Source organism: Equus przewalskii, chromosome 6 (genome assembly GCF_037783145.1).
Source record: "Equus przewalskii isolate Varuska chromosome 6, EquPr2, whole genome shotgun sequence".
Classification (NCBI taxonomy): Eukaryota; Metazoa; Chordata; class Mammalia; order Perissodactyla; family Equidae; genus Equus; species Equus przewalskii.
The window spans coordinates 35580872-35599983 of NC_091836.1; the positions used below are offsets into that span (position 1 = coordinate 35580872).

The following is a 19112-nucleotide window of genomic DNA, read 5'->3' on the forward strand; positions in this document are numbered from 1 at the left end:
TCAAACGACTTGCACAAACCACTTGCACTAGTTTGAACTCTCCACTCCAGCAAGGCGTGTCCTAGCCCAGTCTCCTGAGCTCAGCTGTCCTCCGCCATTACCAAGCACCGCAAATGCTGCCACCAAAGCTCCAGGGGCCCCTCCCCGGGGCATTTCCACCTCAATCCCACGCTTCTCTTGGCTTCAGATCTCAGCTGCCAGATTCCTCTTCTCCTCAAGACTGCAGTGAGTGACACCATGAGATGCTAGCTAGTCCCTTCCTTCCCGCGTTCCTGTCTTTCCAGCTTCCTAAATGCTAAGGGCTTACTTGATCATTTTTGCCAATGTGCTTACCTTTGTAGGTTTTTCTCTCAGTTTGCCTTCATGCTCATGGCAGTGTCTCCCCCCGTACTCCGTAAACCAGGAGCTCCTCCACGGTACAGCCCAGGTCTCCTCCTTCCCTTCTGAACTCTTTTTGGTGCTTGCATTTCTTTTCTTTTTTTTTTTTAATTTCAATCTTCATTTATGTATTTATTTTGAGGAAGATTAGCCCTGAGCTAACATCTGCTGCCAATCCTCCTCTTTTTTTTGCTGAGGAAGACTGACCTGAGCTAACATCCATGCCCATCTTCCTCTATTTTGTATGTGGGATGCCTGCCACAGCATGGCTTGCCAAGCGGTGCCATGTCCGCACCCGGGATCCGAACCGGCAAACCCCAGGCTACCGAAGCGGAACGTGCACATTCAACTGCTGCACCACCGGGCCCTGGTGCTTGCACTTCTGATTATTGACTATCAGGAAGTCCCACCTGAGAGCTAACTCTCTGATGATAGTTTGAGCCCATTTCCTGTTTCATTGGGTCCTGGAAATGTGATAAGGCTTTGGCCAACTGCCAGCAGACTGGCTGGTCCCAATGCCAATTTGGGGATATGAAGGGTGTGAGTCCTATTATGTAAGTAGCGTTTCAGAATGCACCAGAGTGGAAACAATAGTCCTCATTTCACCTGGATTCACTCTAACTTTCTCCCTTGTACCAAGCATCCTGGCCTGCCAAGACCACAGTACGAGTAAGACATTCCCGGAGGAACGTTATTACTCAAGGGCAGTGAGACCCAGAGACACGTGGAAGGGAAGTGGCTGGGTGTCCAGCTCCATGCTCTGCAGCCTCCACGAATAGGCTGGTTTCTTTAAGGCCTTTCTTGAGGGCTAATGAAAAACAAGTTGGAGCCATGGTGGGGCTGGGGTGGGGGCATTTGCAGAGCAGAGTTTATAGGCACTTGCGTTTTCTTAACAGCTCCCTCCTCACACATTCCTCTGCATTTTTCCCTTTTATTAATGTGGCATCCTTCCCAGGCCACTTTATGGGACCGTGTGTGTTTTTACTTATGCCCTGATCGGGTTTGATCATGTCTCACCCTGTGAAGACCTCCAGATCTTGTTCAAGGCCGCCCCCGCACCTCCTGCCTGGGCACGGGCATTTCAGACCCTGAAGGACTCTTGGGCTCATCTCTCAATCGAATCCTGAGGGCTCCACTTTATTTTCGACAACACTAGGCACTTTTCTGTGTGAGGCTCGCACCTCATTTGGATTCCAAATAATACAACCCAGTTTGATTACACACCCAAATCCGAAATGACTTCTGGCTCTTGCCCCAAAATCAAAACTGCCCCAGAGGGTGAAGAAGAAGATTTGCCACAACTGAAGATTTTCAAAGGGATGTTTGCAAGCCCTGAAGCCATTGCCAAAGAGGGACTCTAAGACTGTTTGATGGAACCCAGCTTTCCAAGGGGCCTGCTTTCAAAGGCATGGCATGCATTTTTGGATAGTCAAGCTTTGGCATGTTTATTAAAAAAGACACTCATGTTAATTTCAGGAACTCTGCTCTTAGCCTTTCTTTTTTCTCTAGACTATCAGTTCCCAGAGGGCCAAGACTGAGGTTTGGGGAATTGACTTCCTGTCTTTGAGCTCAGTTTTATCAACGTTTCCCCATATGGGTCTCCTGGTATCTGGAAGGTGGCTCGACTTCACTTAGACATCAAGCAGCAGGCATGGTGACAATCCTGTGATCTTTGAAAACCTGCTCCCCGTCTCGAAGCTGCAGTTTCTTCCCCTGTGAAATGAGGAAAGAATACATATTCTGCAGGGTTGTGAGAACTAAGTGAAGTCATGTCTGTAAGACGCCTGGCGTGTTGGAGGCACTCCGCAAGTGGTGGCAATTTTTGCTACAAAGGAGGTAGGGACCTCTTTCTGACAACCTGCTTTTCTTCCCTAATCTTTCACCTTTTTGTCCTGGCCCTCTCCCGCTGCAACCAGTCCTTCCTGGGATGTCTGTGGACAACATCAGACTCTCTACTCTGTTCTCAAAGGCAAGAATCTCTGAGCCCTTTGGGACATGTAGTTCTGGAATCGTTTTGCTGTTGTCAGCGGCTCTGGAAGAGACATTAGCCCCACAAGGCTTGATGTGGGAAGTTTTTACAGGTACTGCTCATCTGGCTGGCAGATGGAGCTTTGCTGCAAGATACAGCTCTGTCTTCCAGATGGGAGGGTGCCTGGGAGTTCTGGGGCGGGGCTGGTTTCTTTGCTTGGAGCCAGTGTGGGGCATACTCATGAGTCTGTTGCCTCCTTCAAAAACCCTGGAGTCCTTGAGCCAACTTAGATGTAGCTGATTATGTCCTTGTCCCCTCAAACCCATGTTCTGGAAATCAGCTGGCTGTCGCTCAGTCATCTCCACCAACCCCACCATCCACACACACACACACACACACACACACACATGCACGCACGCACACACACACACACTATGGTATTTCTAGGGGAGAGGAGGAAAATACTGGATACACTGGATGTTTCTCCACCAGGTAAGAGTTACATTCATTCGTACGCTCTCAAGGAGATGAAGCAGGATACAGAGGGCTTCTCAAGTTAGGGTACCACACATCATATGAACATTTTCCCTAAAGGAAGATGGAGGGAAGTAGTAGGGGCCAATGGCTGAGTTCTCCTCCCCTAGTAACATCATATTGGATGGAAGCAGTCCCTAATTCTCTATCCCCAGAAGTCCCATCTCTGCCTTGACAGTGGGAATGTGCCTCGCCCATTAGCAACTGTCATCCAAGCTTATTTGAGTTGGGCTTGTTTGGGGACTTTTATGCTAAAATACTCTCTACCTCATCACTTCTGGTCAAAGTCCTTTTGGTCACAAGGGGCAGAAACCCATTCACATATAAAATGTGGATACGGGGACAGCTATGTAGGAACAAAAAGATTTCAAATAAATGAAGTGCCAGGCCACATAGTTCTCTCTCCTCCTGGGCTATATAGTCTCCTGTCTCAACTCCTCTCTGTGTGTAATTTTGATTTCCCTGTGCTTTCATCAAATGATCTTAACTCAAGTCCTCACTGGAGTTTTAGTCTAGTTTCCTACAACTAAATGGCCACGTAGTTTGTGCTTTTTTTATTTCAAACTCTTAAGAGAGAAAAACCGAATGGCCATTGTCCAGCCAATATATTGGTTGGTCTTGGACGTCTATTCCTTCTCAAATTAGCCGTGGCTGAGGAGTAGAACACGTGGTACGAAACACGTTTAAGGCAGCAGGGGCTGAAACTGGGGAAGCAAGTCCTCTGAGAAGCAGACATTTCTCCCAAAGTATGTCTGATCGCCCCCATGTGGTTCTGGGGTTCATCTGAGGAACGGGTAACATCCATCCACAGTGAATCCATCCCTCTCAGTAGAGGCTAGGAGAGCCGCTCAAAGGCCAGGGAGGCACGAGTCCCATGGAAGCACCTGCCACCTCCCAAGCACTCTGGGGACACGGTGAAATTCTCACAACAGTGCTCAAGAGATAGTGTCCTGTGAAAATAGCACTGGACCGGGAGTCCAGAGTCCCTGCCTCTGTTTCCAGCTCTGCCACTGACCCACAAAACAGCCCCAGGAAAATTGCTTTCATTCTCTGGCTCTTAGACTCTTCACAAGTTAAAACAATCAATAACAAAACTTGAACAGTGTTGAATTAAGTAATCTTTAAGGTCCTTTCCAACCCCTAAGAATCCCCTAAGCCTATCTGCTTGCCAAACCCCCACTCCCGGCAATTTCCAGAAATGCACAGAATGGACTTCTCTGATCCTGGACTTTGGTGGGGGCTCCACCAGCTGCCTCTCTCTCGCGACCAACCACCCATCCCTGGTGATTAGTCCCTACCAGAGGCTTTCCAGCCCGGCCCTGCAGCCATCCAAGAAAGCACAGGCAGGGCCTTCCCGGGTGGAGAGGGGGTCAGGAATCCTCATTTCAAGAAGCGGATCTATTTCTGAGCTTTGTAGAAGCTAAGGATGGGCCTGAGCATGTGCTCTCTGACCACACCAGAGAGGGCAAGCTGGGCATCAAGGACTCATCCAAGTGGGGGTTTTCCCGCTGGACCTTCAGGGCCTGAGAGGGTGGGGCAGCTATAGGAGAAGGGTCAGCAAAGGCCTCAGAGGGCCCGGATAACAAGTCGCATGGAGCTGAAGAGAGAGAACGGAAAATGTTGTGGGTTCCCAGGGGAAGACGGCAGCGGCAGGGGAAATTGTTTGTGTCTTTTGGCAGGAAATGAATAACATTCAAAGAATATGCAAAATGCCATACTAATCAGCACCTGTTCCCTTTGGAGCCTGTGGCTTGGGCCCGTGGCATCTGAGGCTGAGCCTAGCTTTGGGTCTCCCTGGGGGAGGAAATGCAGTACATTGAGACCCACTTGAGTGTTGAAGGAGGCACTGGTCCTAAGTGGGGTGAGGAGAAGAAAGGTGCCCTCAGCCGCCATTGCTCCTTCCTGGCCCCAGATGGTCTGTTACACCCCCCAGCTCAACCCCAGGCAGATGGCTGCAGATTCTGCAGGGGCCTCTGAGCATTCCCTTGGCTAATAGCCACATTCCAGAGCAGCATATGTTTCATCTCAAGCCCATAAGGTTTGCACTTCCAAGTGGAGCCAAAGAGAAAACCTTGGCTCAGGCTGCAGATTTCCTAGGAGAGGTGGGGGTGGGGGAGGCCATCAGGGAGGCTGAGGCTGTCATGTGGTGAAATAGTTGAGTGAATGCAAAGTGAGGTCCAAAATCTATGACACCCTCACTCCTGACTCAAAACTCCTCAAGTCACCTCCCCAGAAGTCTGAGCAAGCAGAGTTGCCTTCCTCTTCTCTCATCCGAAGGCCTCAGGCCGTCCACAGTTCCTCTGCTCCCTATTCCACTCATACCCCTCAGCCTGAACTCAGGCCCCCCAGTCAGCGGTTCATAACCCAGGGCTGCGTGGAGTGAGGAAGAAACAAAGAGGGGACAAATCCTGCTCTCTCGGGACCTCGTCTCCCCTTGCCCCATCTCTCTGCTCTGAGGGGTGAGCTCCTCCACCCTTCAGCAGCTGAGGGACGTCAGGTCTGCAGGGGGATTTAGGAAGGATCCAGGGACGGACGGAAAGAGACAGGAGGAGGAGGAGCGTGGGGGAGAAATATGGAGCAAGAGATAGAGGTAGAGTGTGGGCCGAAGGGCAGAAAGGGACCATGGAAGCGTCTACGGCTGGAGAGAGAAAGGCGGGGTCTCCTCTGGTGGGCAGGGAGTGAGCAGAGGAGGCATGGTGGGGGTCCTGGTCCTCAGGGCTTCTGCTCTGTGGTAAGCTGAGGGGTTCCTGACAGCAAAGTAAACGGTGGCGTGCGGAGTTTACCCGGCTCCAGTGAGCAGTGCTGGGAGTGGTTAGTGTTTCCTCCCACTGAGTCAGTTGACAGGCACTGAACTACAGCCAGCCCCTTGCTCTCCTTTTGGTGGGGAGGGGTGAGGAGGTAAGGAGAGAGCTGTCAGTAAAGCTGAGGTCCCTGACCCCAACCTAGAATGTGGAGACTTGGGTCGAAGCTGGGAAGCCCGGCTGACGTAGGTCTAACGTTCCCCACGGGTGAGGAAGAACCTGAACTACAAGTCACCCCCTCCTTCTGCCTCCTTCCACGTCAGGCCCCGCACAGCGATGCGCACGCAGCCCGCCAGCCCTCTGCGGGGCCTGTTTACTTTCCTCATTGTCCTCTCTTTATTAGGTGACTGCCTGTGGGCTACAGTCTCAAACAGCCGTGCTTATGTGGTTAGATGCAGAGGACACACAGACCACAAAATAAATCAGGAAGACACCAGTGCTCAGCGCCCAAGAACAAAACAAACGAATCCTGGAGTGACGCCCAGCACAACGTGCCAGTGGGTCTTATGCTAAGTAAGGATGAATGGGTTGAAATATTGGGGAAAAATAGCTTTACTTTCCTTCAATCTAGGGAGGCTCATGGGAAGAAATTGGCTTCCTAAAGGCTCTTAAACTGAAACAGAGGAGAAGTTTTGACAGAAGTGCATTTCAGGGAGCGGTATGGACAGAAGCACAGGAAAGGGGGCAAGAGAACCAGACAGGTGGTACATCTAGACAGTGAGTCTGAAGAAGGACAGGGGACAGGTTAGGAGATGGAGGAGGTGCGGAAGGACAGAGCGGGCTCTGGGCACAGAGCCAGATGCTTGTTCCAGAACTTTCCCAGAGGGCTGGAGTCCTGGGCTGCCGTTGTCCCCTTCCCATCCACATGTGGAGAGTTAGAGGCCACTCTGGACCTAGAGAGTAAGAGGAGGTGGGCATATGATGGGGAGAGGAAGGGGCCGATGATACCAAGAAGCAGCCCAGGCTGCGGAGCAGGACTTGGGATCCCCATTGAGCTGCGGGCATGGAGAGGGAGGAGGCGTGTGGCCATGTCGTAAGGGTGTGCACAGCAAGGCCGGGGAGCAGCCAGGATGAAGAAGGTTAAAAAGGAAAAAAAGTAGGAGGCTGTTTGCTGCTTGAGAGTGAGAGGACTAGAGACAGGCTGAGGACGCAGGTCAGGGAGACAGTGGCGTCTGTGAAGGTGTATAAACAGGACACAGCTGCCAGATAAGTGTGCAATGAACTCAGTCTAATTTAACTCGGATTCCTGGGTCTCAGTTCCTCCGCCTCTCCAAAAGTATTTGAAAATGTCCTCCTAAAAGTGGAAAGGAGGAGTAGATGAGCAGCTTCAAGGAGCTGCTGGGAAGCCACGAGAGGGCAGGGAGAGAGAGGCATGAGGTGGGTGGGAGGGAGGAGCTCACAGCAGGCAGAACCCCAAGTTCCACTGCCCGTTTCAACCAGAGCAGTTCAACGTTAGCTGTTGTATTTGTTTATGCTTTTGTGTAACATTTCCTTGAAAGAAGAGCTTATCAATGTAAGCCTATAAAAGAATAATTTGAAAAGCACAAAGGTCTAATTTCTCTTGGAAGTCCTCACCAGCTTTAGGATCCACGGTGCTATGAGGGAGCATACAGTGAACATATGTACCAGCTTTTGGGCACAGGTCCCAAATTCAAATATTCTAGCCTGTTGTCAGGTCATTTGGTCTCATTCTTTTATTCAGAAAAATATTTTATTCTGTAACTCTCCCCTCTTTTCATTTGGTTCAGGAGGGGGAGAAACAGCACAGAGTCCACCATTCCTGCAGCTTGTGCCCACGGCAGCAGAGCAAGTGGATAATAACTCTCTCAGAATAATAATAATAATAATAATAATCACATCAGTCTCGAGATCTGTCTAAACAGAGCACTCCAAGCAGCTTACTCCCAGTCAGGAAGAGTTGGTATATGAGCTGAAACCTCTCTGCCAGCCCAAATTTGATTGGTTGTCTGACTCCAAGAATACCAAGCTAAAAGGACCATCACCATTACCGACCGTCCCAACGTCCTCCTGGCCTCCTGGATCTGCAGGACAAGGTTGGCCCATGTTTCCAAGAGGAGACTAGGACTGCCCTTCACTTAGGAGGTAAGTCTTCCCATGTGCTGATTAGGTGCCCGGGTCCTGGAGAAAGAGGCCTGAGCCTCGGGGAAATATGGCCATTTCCTACACCTTGCAGTCTAGTCAAGGTTCAGGGGCAGTTACCATATATGACTCTGAACTCTAGCTTTCTATCTTCAGACTGTCCCCATCTGTTTATTCTCTACAGTTACCAAGAAAAAGACCCTTAGGAAAAACTTTAAAGGACTTCGAATTTGTTTAAAGGAGAAGTATAAAGAGGCCTGACCTGGATTCCAAACCCAAAGCCTCTCGGGAAAGATCAGTCTCCTTCTAGGGAGGCGTCTGTCCCGTGAGGGGTGCAGGAGCGGAAAGCAAGGAGCCTTGGGATGGTCTGGGAAGGGGGCCCAATAAATGAAAGAAGATGAAAAGATTAAACTGAGGGGGGAGGAGATTAGCTTGATGGTTTTCAATTTTCTAAAATAAGCTGAACTGTCTTTTCAAAAGAAATCAGACTCAGATCCCAAGGATGTAAGCTGGTAAAAGGGAGCTGCTCGGGTTGAATGTGGAGACAGGCCCTCCTGCTGGCTCTGCTCCTCTCTCCCTGGACTCAGAGAAGGGCTGGAATCCCCTGGGGTCACCGGCTAGTAAGCGGTGCATCCAGGTTTAGAATCACACGTGTTGATTACAGACCTGACACCCCTCCCGTCCCCACCCCCTCACTAACAGTAAGGTGACTGCTGCTCCCCACTTATGTCCAGCATCTAGGATAGTGTCTGGCACATAGGAGGCCCTTGGTAAGTATTTGCAGGAGGAGCAAACCTACAGTAACTACCCTTTACACTGACTCAGAGCTTCACAGTTTACAAAGCACTTCCATGGGAGCGTTCTGTGCTGCGTGTCTACCCTGAGCTGGCTGCTTGGCTGCTGTCTCAGCCCAGACCAGTCCCTCTGGAGTTGGGGGTGGGGCAAGCTGAGCATAGGCAGGTGTGATCTCTTACCTCTCGTCTCTGAGGGGGCTCCAGATCCCGGAAACGGGAGGCTGCCTCTGAGAAACTTCATTCCTGCCCTTACTTGGTCACTGAGCTGTGATGCAGCCTAGAGACCCTCCAGTTCCTTGCCTCCGCCCACTCTCGTCTGTGTGTACCTTTTGCACAAACACTCTGGAGAGGTCGTGGAGAGAAGAGTTCCAGCAGGAAACAGAGGGTGCCTTGCGGGGCCCAAGGAGAGATGGCCTGTGTCATTTGTGGGGGTGAAGGGCCTCCACCCAGCTCAGGCCCCCTCCCTCACATTCTCCCCCGTCTTCTGGAAAAAGATGAGTGTATTCACTCCAGTTCCTCCAGGACCCCACTCTCCCTCACACCCCGCCTCCAGCTCCCTTGTCCCTCTGCACAGGCCTGCCAAGTTTGGGACATGAGAACAGGCCAGGTTCCCTAAGGGGAGCCCAGGGGGGCGGAGCCAGACCTGGCTGGGCCTCCAGGTCGGCCTGCCCTGGCCCTGGGGTTTAATAAACTCCGAGAGAGGTTTTCAAAGGCCACTTGATCTTCCCCATCAGGCAGCCCCTGTCTCCCTTTCAGAGCCGCGGGACTGGAAAGAAAAAACCGCTCAATGAACAAGGCGGCCAGAGAAAGCCGAGCTGCGGGGCACCTTCTATGAATTTCTGATGAGCACACGGCCCTGACTCCTGGGTCCCAGCCCAGTGCAGTCAGGGATGTTAGTTTAAGTCATTTCGCACGGTTCACTGGCTCTCTGAGAGCAGCTTGTCTCCAGCCTGGCCCTCTCTAACAAGCTCTTTTTACTCGGGGCTCCTCTGAGCAGAGACCTCAAACAATAGCAGCTTTCAAGGGGCTCGGCCCTCCTCTGGCGGCTGCGCTCTCCCGCCCCCAGCCCCGCTCTCCAGCCTTCTCTCTGGCCTCTCTGTTCGCCCACCTGAACGCCCCAGCCCAGAGGCTGACACGAAGTGGGTATTCAGGGAAAGTTTGCTCCTTCCTTCTCCACTGTCCACACCCTTTCTCCCTGTGAGCAGAGTGAGTGAGTAACCACGCTCTCCAGAGCAGGCCACTTGTCATACAACTCCAGAACACCACATGACTGGCCCCCCAAGGCTGTGCAGTGAGGAAGCCCCGTCAAAAGCTGCTCATCCTGACGCCCCCTGCCTATCGGGCTCCTCAGCCCTCTTGAAACTTCAAGCAATTTCCTCCTCCTTTAATCTGAGGACTGTGCTGGCTTCCTCCACCTTCAAGGACCGTAGGCCTGCCCTCCAGGCCCAGACCTGGGCCTGATGGAGGAGCCTCAAAGAGAGGGAAGCCGTGCGCGGTGTCCCCCTCGGCAAGCCTGAGAGGAGGGCAAAGACAGAGCAGGGTCTGCAGACACAGGAGGCGGCCACGTTTCCCACCAGTCAAGTCATCCCCTTCTTCCCTATCCACTTCCTTTACTCCATTGTCCCCTCTGTCACTCAGGGTGGCTCGGAGCCCACTTCTGCCCTCCCTACCGCTGGTCTCCTCCTTCGGGTGTCTTCAGAAGAGACTTCTGTTGAAGAGGAGATTCATTCATCAGCAGATGAGCCATTTTCATGTTTAGACCAAACCTCCAGCCAAAACAAACAAACAAACAAAGTTCCTATCAAGACAAGTCAGTATGTTGGCTTTACTCTCAGAGCCTTGCCTGGATGTCAGGATCCTTTGATGGTGACCTCCGACCTGGGGAGCTCCGGAAGGCTTTGAGGTGCCATTCCACTGACATTCCACTCTGGGAGGCTCTGCCTCACGCCTAACGCACCTGCCAGCAATTAAAGGTCCCCTCCCCAGCGACCTGGGCTCGCCTGGGGGGCCCAGGGTCTCTTACCTTTCAAGAGTCCCGAGCCACCCGGCTGTATGGGTTCCCACAACCTCCTCCCTTCCCTTCACAGCAGTCACGTCCCTACCCCGTTAATAACCTGCCTTCTTCAGGAAGTGAAGTCCGACCAGGGATAGCACGACACGCCGAAAGAACAGAGAACTGGGGACACAGGACCCACATTCCAGCTCTGCCTCAGCCGCCAACTTGCTCTAGGACTGTGGCAAGTCTCTCCCGTTCTCCAACACCACTTCCTGGCGACAGTGCTGGACTGGATCAGTGTTTCTTAGAGTTTACCCCGAGATGTCCCATATCAGAATCCTCTGGAAGACTCATTAAAAATCCAGGCTCAAACTCTCCACCCCAGATCCACTATGACAGAATTTCTTTTCTTTTCTTTCTTTTTTTTTTTTTTTGAGGAAGATTAGCCCTGAGCTTACTGCTGCCAATCCTCCTCTTTTTACTGAGGAAGACTGGCCCTGAGCTAACATCCATGCCCATCTTCCTCTACTTATATGTGGGACGCCTACCACAGCATGGCATGCCAAGCAGTGCCATGTCCTCACCCAGGATCCAAACTGGTGAACCCTGGGCAGCCGAGAAGCAGAATGCGCAAACTTAACCACTGCGCCACCGGGCTGGCCTCTATGGCAGAATTTCTGGAGGTAAGGCATGGCCTGCATTTCAACACAGGCCCCAGGTGTGTCTTATGCCCACTGAGGGCTGAGCAGCACTGTCCTGCTTTGTTCCAAACTACAGCTGTCCCTGAGAATCCCCCTACGTGCTTAGTCTGAACTCGCTCGGGCTCTACATGGGGGCAGATTTGCCAAGAAGCGAATGACCTTCGTACAGGCTCCTGGCAAGGCTCTGGGAGGAGCCGTGGTAAAGTCACGTTCACACTAGTGAATTCTTTTACTTAAAGAATAAAAGAATATGCTACCACATACTAAAAATTCAGGCCCCAAGAAACCTGGCTTGGCCCCTGGTTGAGCTAGTTGAGTGGTGACTTGTATAGGATCCTAAACCTTTTTCACACCTCCCTCTCCGATGATAGACAGGCTTGTCTCCTCTTCCTCTGGCAATTGCCCATCCTTTGTACTGTCCAATATTCTTTGCACAGTGAGAGCTATAACATCACCTCTAACAATCACTGTGGTGATTCCAGAGGTCAAATTCCAATGATCCCCCTGTGGTCAGAAACGATTCCAGAAATAGAGAGGTGTGTCCCAGGCTGGCTGATGCCACCAAACTCAAATACTATTTTTCAAAAGAGGTTCATTCCCAGGTGTTAGAACAGGACCAGACAGGGCTAGGTGGAGATGGGTAGGCCCAATTTATAAGCTAATCAGCCATTCTTCACATGAGACCAGACTTGGGTTCAAATCTTCACTTGGCCTTTATCAGCTGAGTGATGCTGGAGCTTGAGCCACCTCTGTCATGAGGAGCTGATAACCCTGTGTCCCAGGGCTGTGGAGAGGGTGGCTGAGACAGTAGATATAAAGCACTTTCCTAGCCCATAAATACTAACCAGTTGTAAGATATTGCTAAGTGGGCAATATTTAGGCAGACAGGCCTTGCTATAACTCAGGGTCAAACACTTTGGGATGTTTAATATCGTGGATTAGGCCCAAACCCTTCCAGCGCAGCTCCGTTGCAGAGGGGACCAAGGCCCCCTGCTGGCTAAGCTCCTAGGGGTAAGACTCCTGGCCAGCATCGCCCACCACCCCTCACTGTTGGCGCTAAAAAGACGTCCTGTCATGCACTGCTCTCCCGCCCTTCCTTGGCGTGGGCTGCAGAGCTGGGCAGGGAAGCAGAGCGGGGAGAGCAGGATGTGGGTGGAGAGCCTCTCCTCCCCTACTGCCCCCTGCAGCCCTTGGCAAATAAGGGAAGGAGGAGGAAGAGGAGGAGGAAGCTACATCTGGTTTGAGTGAGGTTCCCAGCAGGGAGAGCAGCCCCGGGATGCCAGAGGAGACAGCCTGCGTCGGAGAGGAAGGGAAGCAGGGAGGGCTGGCATGGGCCGACCGATGTGGGAGAAGAGAGGGAAATTGGTTGGGGCTGGGGAAAGCAAATAAACAGAGCAGTTGAGACAATAATAATAAAAAGAAGAGTCATTAAAGTGAAGAAAGGAGATTGTGTCACACCCAAGACAAACAGAAAATAAACGGCCAGTAGATCTACTCTACAGATGTTTGGCACTGAGACGTCCAATTAGAGATGCACGGGAGATGCCGCAGTCGACCAGGGCTCCACCAGCAGCAGCTGGAGAGCAGGTGGGCAGGAGCCCGAGCCAGAGGGGCCTTCACGCTGGAGGAGAGCCAACCCCAGAGACCATTTCACCCTCCTCCAGCCTCAGGCAAGCCTGCCCTTCCCCGATCTCGGCGTGCACGGGGTGGGAACAGTAGGGGAAAGACAGCGTCCTTCCCTGGGCCAGATTGGGTCCCTCTACCAGGGAGGTCTCCTTCTTCCCAGCCACATTTCCCTCCCTGCAAGGGGACCTAGAGTCTCTCAGTGTTCAGATGGAGTAAGCTCTTCAAGTGGCCTCAGGGAAATACTACCTTTTTACTGGTTGGTGAACATCTTGCCACAGCGCTCATTTTAATGACTCTTCAGGGACTCAAGTCTTTTCCTTCCCAGCAGCTCAGGCTTCTGAGCTGACCTGTGACCTGTACTGGTGTGAGGGGTGGGGGGAGCTCAGTGTATAGGTTATTTACTCCCTCATTTACTCAGCAGTCTACTTTGTGTGCCTGGCACTGCATTAGGTACCTCGGGGATTACAAAGATGAATAAGACTCCATTCTTCTCCTACAGATATTTACAGTTCAGGGATAAAGGAAATTATTTTTTTGAGCATCCATCTCATAATAAGCACACTGCTAGGCACCTTCACATGGTCTGCCTTGTTTGCTCTCACTGTAACCCTTTGGCAGATCTTATTCTCTCATTATTCTTACAGAGGAGGAGGCCGAGGACCACAGAGCTTCCGTAATTTTTCTATGGTCACAAAACCAGGACAGGGGTCATCTGGCATTTAGACCCTGCTTCATCTCATCCCAAAGCCCAGTGCTCTTTGCCTGACATCATAAACAACCATGAGGTGGAGGAGAATTTGACAACTGCCAAATAAAACCACATGCTCTCAAAAGATACAAGAAAGGGGTCTCCCTCCTCATATCCACCCCTGCTCCCTGCCCCCTTAATTGGAACCAAACTTCATCTTTCTGTTCTGTGCACCAGCAGGGAGGAGCCAGCACATCCCATCCCCAGCCAGAGCCAAGTGCCTGCAGGTGTCTGAGGAATGCTAATGGCCGTGAATGGGGGAGCCGCACAAGGCTCTTCTAGGCATTTGCTTCCCATTAAACCCTCTCGCCTTCCTCTCCAGTCCCTCCCTCCCCCTCTAGCAACAGGCAGCTTTCATGAGCCAATTACCATGGCCAGGTTTTTCTGTTCCTCCGAAGCCACTGGCACTGCTAACAAGACACAGATGCAGCAGGGCAAGCCCCTATTGTCCACTTCAGAGTAGGGGCTTTCTTTGCCCCAAAGGACTCCAAGCAGACAGAAGGAAGGTTGGATAGTCAATTTCAACTCCGCCCCCAAAGGATGGGGAGGCATCAGAGGGCAATAAGGTCATCAGCGGTCTCAGGAAGATGAGTGGGGCTGACCTGTTCCTCCCAGGGCTGTGGAGCTGTGGTGGATCTCAGAGACAAAGCTGGGGACCCAAACAGGAGGAGCAAAGACTAGGTATGAGTGAAGGCACAGACCGGGGGGGGTCCCCTAAAATCTTCAGTTAACAGAGAGGTATCCAGAGTCTAGGTAACTTAATTCAAAACAAATTGAATTAAAAATCTACTCAGAAACTAGTCAGACAGGCTGGAGCCTCATATTTAACCACAGTTTCCTAGATCTTCTCACCAGCCTCACCACATTCTCTGCCTCTTAAAGTTCCCCTTGGCCTTTGAGCCTCAGAAATCCATGAAATTTCCCAGGCATTCCTGGGAAAAATTAACCCCTCCTTTCTCTTTAGTCCCTCAATACACTGGTTGTGGTTCTTCGAATTCTCTTTAACATATCTGAGTGTGGGTTTATTTTTATGTGTCTTCCTCAGAACTCCTAATATTTCTTCAGTCTGAGGATGAATGTCTTCCACCAACTCTGGAAAATTGAATATTGCTATTCCCCCATCCTCTCTATTCTCCTTCTGGAACCCCAGGTAGGGGTAGTTTGGGCCCTTTCCTGTACTCTATGCCTTTTAGTTTCTCTTACATCTTTTCTCTCTCTTTATCCTTCGGTGTGCATTTGGGATAATTTCCTCTGATCTGTCTTTCAGTTCACTAATTCTCTGTTCAGCTTTGTCTAATCTGCTCTTTGACACATCTCTTCAGCTTTTATTTCAATGACTATCTTTTTGCATTTCTAGAAAGTTCTATTTGGTTCTTTTTAAAAATTTGCCTATTGTCTTTCAAAATATGCTATCTTTTCTTTATGGTTTGTATTCCTTTTTCATCTTTTTAATCATTTTAAACACAGTTGTTTTAAAGTTTCTTTCAGATTGTTATATTATTTTATGTTATTTGAATGCTAAGCTAGTTTGATATGTTTGCTGACTTTCCCTAACGGCATATCGTTTCCTCATGTGGTTTGTAATTTTTTTATTGTTAGTACAACTTCAAGGGAGATTACATTTTGCTGTGAGAATGCTGCTGCTCTGGGGCACATTCTTCCAGAATAGTCTTGCACTTCCTTCTCTTGAAGCCTGATGAGTTTTACTGGTCTGGAACCTATTTTTACATTAATTTCTCAGCTTGGGAATTCCAACAGTGGAAATTCAGACACTGTAGTCACATATGGTTTGAGCCTGGAGTTTCTATTTCTCACTGGAGACTTTTTTTCTACTCAGAGCCCCAGTAAGGACAAGCTTTATTCTCAGTACCCTAAGACTGTGAGTGATGCTTTTCTAGTCCGGATTTCTCTGAGGATGCATCCCTTACAGTGTCCTAGCTTTTGCAGAGGTCTCAATTTTAGCTGTCTGCCTCTTATGAACTAGGGATCATGTCACCTGCCCCCATGTCAGCATCAAAACCATAGTCCCTAGCTCCTAGGGCTGCATCCACTCTGACATCCCCTGTGGCACCATCATCATGGCTTCAGGTTGGGGAACTTATCATTCAGACTTTAAGCACCACGTTTACCTACTGGTGACTTTTTCATTGTGCTTTGCATTCTAATTCATGAGTTTTTGCAAATAGATCAGGTACTTCTTGAAAAGCCTGTCTAATTCATCTTTGTTTCTCCTGTAGTGCCTAGCACAGGGCTCTGTCACAAGGCTCCTTACTTATCCACTCAAACATACAAAAACCTTAGACACCCATACATGACCCTTTCATCCCTGCAGAATACATAAGCCACGGGGCTTCAGAGGCGATCAGAGGAGGCAGGATGAAGAAGTAAGCACTGGACATTCCCCTCCTCTCTTCCAAGTTACTGGTTCTTTCCTAGGAGGTAGTGAAGGTCATAGGTAGAGATTTAGACCTGGTTCTAGTCTGATCTCTGACACTTATGAGCTGAGCGAACTTGGAAAAGTCACTTCATCTTTCTGGGGCATCAGATTCTGCATCTGTAAAACAGAGGCGGCAGAGTGGCCTGGGCAATCTCCAAGATCCCTTCCAGGTCCGGCAGCCTTTGTAGCTTCAAGGTAAGAACACCACCTGGATAAAGTGGTCAGGCTCTCATCCAGGTATCCCCCAGATTTTCCCCACCCTCAATCACCCACTGGAATTTCTCTCTCTCCCCTGCCTCTTCTTTCCACCTAACCTCCTTTCTCTGTACCCTGCTGTTCCTCCAAGTCCAATCTCTGCTGAGGCCTTCGTCCTATGTCTGTGTCTTAGGAAAGGGGGGCAGAGGTGGTGGTGGCAAATAATATCCCCTCCAGTGGGGAGTGATGAGCTTTATGGGGGATCAGAGGGCAGATGACGCAGGGACCCGGTGCCTGAGTGTACAGAAGCTCCATCTGGCCCCAGCTTTAGGGGTTTCCTGAGCCTTGAACTGGGGACCCTGCATCTTAATGAGCCTCTTGAGCCGGTTCAGAAACAATGAATCAAAACCAGCTGGAAGCTGCCCTCCGACCCAGCTAATGACTTGTTTATTGTCAGAGCAGCAGTGCGTCATATAAGGGAATTTCAAAGTGTCACTAATTGGCAGAGGGCCAGTAAATAGCACCATATAAATCTGAAGGTGCTTCCACTAGGGCTGAGGATTGTGGACCAGATACAGAAGAGGCAAATGGAAGCAGATTACTGGAAGGGCAGGGCAGGGCAGTGGGTGCAGGGGCAGCACCATTACCAGAGGCTGCAGCTTCTGCCCTGGGTCTCAACTACCCTGGGAGATTGGAGTGTTTGTTCTGTCATTGGGAAAGGAAAGACAAAGCCCCATGAGGGTCCTAGTCCCACCTCAGTGACAGTGTACTGCATGTCCCCAACCCCAAGATGCCTGACATCCCCCTATACTTTGGGAGAAGATGTCCTCTTTTTGAGGTAAAGCCTGAGGATCTCATTTCAGGTATGATTAATGGATTCTGTAGACATGAAATTTAAGGCCCTGTTATCCATTACACAGAAATGTTCTGCTTACAGAAGAACCTGGGAAAGACTTTACTCCAGTGGGCCCCTTAGGGACAGAGCTAGGAGGACCAGGAAGGAATGAGTGATGGTATAAAAGGAGTCTCTTCTGACTCGGCATGAGCTCCTACTGGGAGCTGGACCAGAAAATGTGCCAAAGATAGGTGATCAGCAAAAGAAATGGATGTTCCTTCCATGCCCACCCAACTCCTCTCATACACACAAATTCCTGCTGCCTGTCTCTTCCGCATCTGAAGATTGAAGCCAGCGGATGGTTTGGAGAAGAGGAAGCAAGAATGGAGGAAAAGCATAAAGTGGGAAGTGAAAGGTTGGAAAGGGAGACGTGAGGGTGGCATTTCAGAGTGGCAATCACCTGCTCACAAGTGTGTGCTCTAGATGGGCCCCTTGGTGCTGCACCTCTGAGCACTGGCCCTGACGCCCGCAGCAGGCTGGCAGAGGCAGGAAGCTTTGCCTTGGAGCCCTGCTGGGGAGTGATGGGTAAGGGGGCCGAGGGCTGATTCTTTGGGGTACCTACCCTGTGTCTGGGAGTCATGGGCCCTAAGGTTAGGCCCAGCCTAATGCCAGCTAAGCTTATGAACTGCGACATCAAGAAGCCTTGTGGGGAATGGAAAGACAGCAAAATCTGTATGCAGTAGAGCTGACAGGAAGTCTGAGGACACCTGCAGTCTCATAGTGAGAACTAGCACTGCCCAAATTTATTGGGCATCCATCACCTAAGGTGGATGGGCCAAAAGTGCACCTGAGAACAGCTAGCACAACCTAGCAGATCTCTCACAGGTGGGTTCCACTATTGCAATCTGCAGTTTACAGATGGGAAACTAAGGTTCAAAGAATCAGGACATATCAGGGGCCTGTCTGGGAGGTCATGAGGCCTAAAGCGCCTCACTCTCTCTGCATTCACAAGCATTGATGGAAAGCTGATATGTTTGGGGCCCCAGGCTAGGAACTCTAGAACTAGTGTGAGCATAGTCTATGTCCTCTAGGGTCTCAAGGTTGATAGTGGGGACAAGCATCCAAATGACTAAGAGTAACATAAAACATGATGGAGGAAAGAATGGGAAAACAGGAATGAGCAAAAATAGGTGAAAGGACGGTGGGATGAGTTCTCACCTGGAACAGGGAGGCCTTCACAAAGGGGTAGAATTTGAGCTAAGCCTGGAAGAAAAGACAGACTTTCAACAGATGGGGAAGGCCTGCAGTGGAGAGGGCTCACTGAGGTGGCCTCCTGAGGCAGCGGCTGCCTCTTCCTGTCTCACCCCAACACAGAGCAGTGCTCACAACACACAGATGTTGGGCGTCTGTGTCCCCCTCTCAGAGAGCCGCTGGGACAAGACACTGGGCAAAAAATAATCCTCCGAGGAAACTACTCCAAACACTTACACACAACCTGCCACGGCCTTGGACCCTGTGCCCACTGGTCTCTACATCTTTTCTCCTCTTAAGAACCCTTCAAAACTGGCCCTTTGCCTAACTCTGATAGCCAAATGCCTTGAGGTTCAGGAATTAAGAAAGCTTGAGGGGGGCCGGCTCTGTGGCCGAGTGGTTAAGTTCACGCGCTCCGCTGCAGCGGCCCAGGGTTCCGATCCTGGGCGCGACACGGCACCGCTCGTCAGGCCACGTTGAGGCGGCGTCCCATATCCCACAACTAGAAGGACCTGCAACTAAGATATACAACTGTATACGGGGTGGGTGGGGGGGCGGTTTGGGGAAATAAAGCAGAAAAAAAAAAAGAAAGCTTGAGGAATTTCTCTCCCAGCGGGTCACCTTTTTCATTTTTCTAACACTTAAATTTTTAATTTTATTAATTTTTTAAAATTGGTTTTATGTGATGTAGACGTGGACAAAGGAGTCCAAAGGACATGTGATGAAAAGTCCTCCCCGACACAGGGC

General features: G+C 50.6%; 2 long non-coding RNA genes across 3 annotated transcripts in view; one reads left to right on the forward strand and one right to left on the reverse strand.

The window, feature by feature from the left end:
• The window catches only part of LOC103549028 (uncharacterized), a 73613-nt gene that overhangs the window by 26008 nt on the left and 28493 nt on the right, over nt 1-19112 (reverse strand). The window lies entirely within an intron of this gene.
• Nucleotides 27-11543, forward strand: LOC139084107 (uncharacterized). Its single transcript, XR_011541417.1, has 4 exons — nt 27-2214; nt 6026-6195; nt 7431-7785; nt 10215-11543. It is a non-coding gene; the product is annotated as an uncharacterized lncRNA (long non-coding RNA).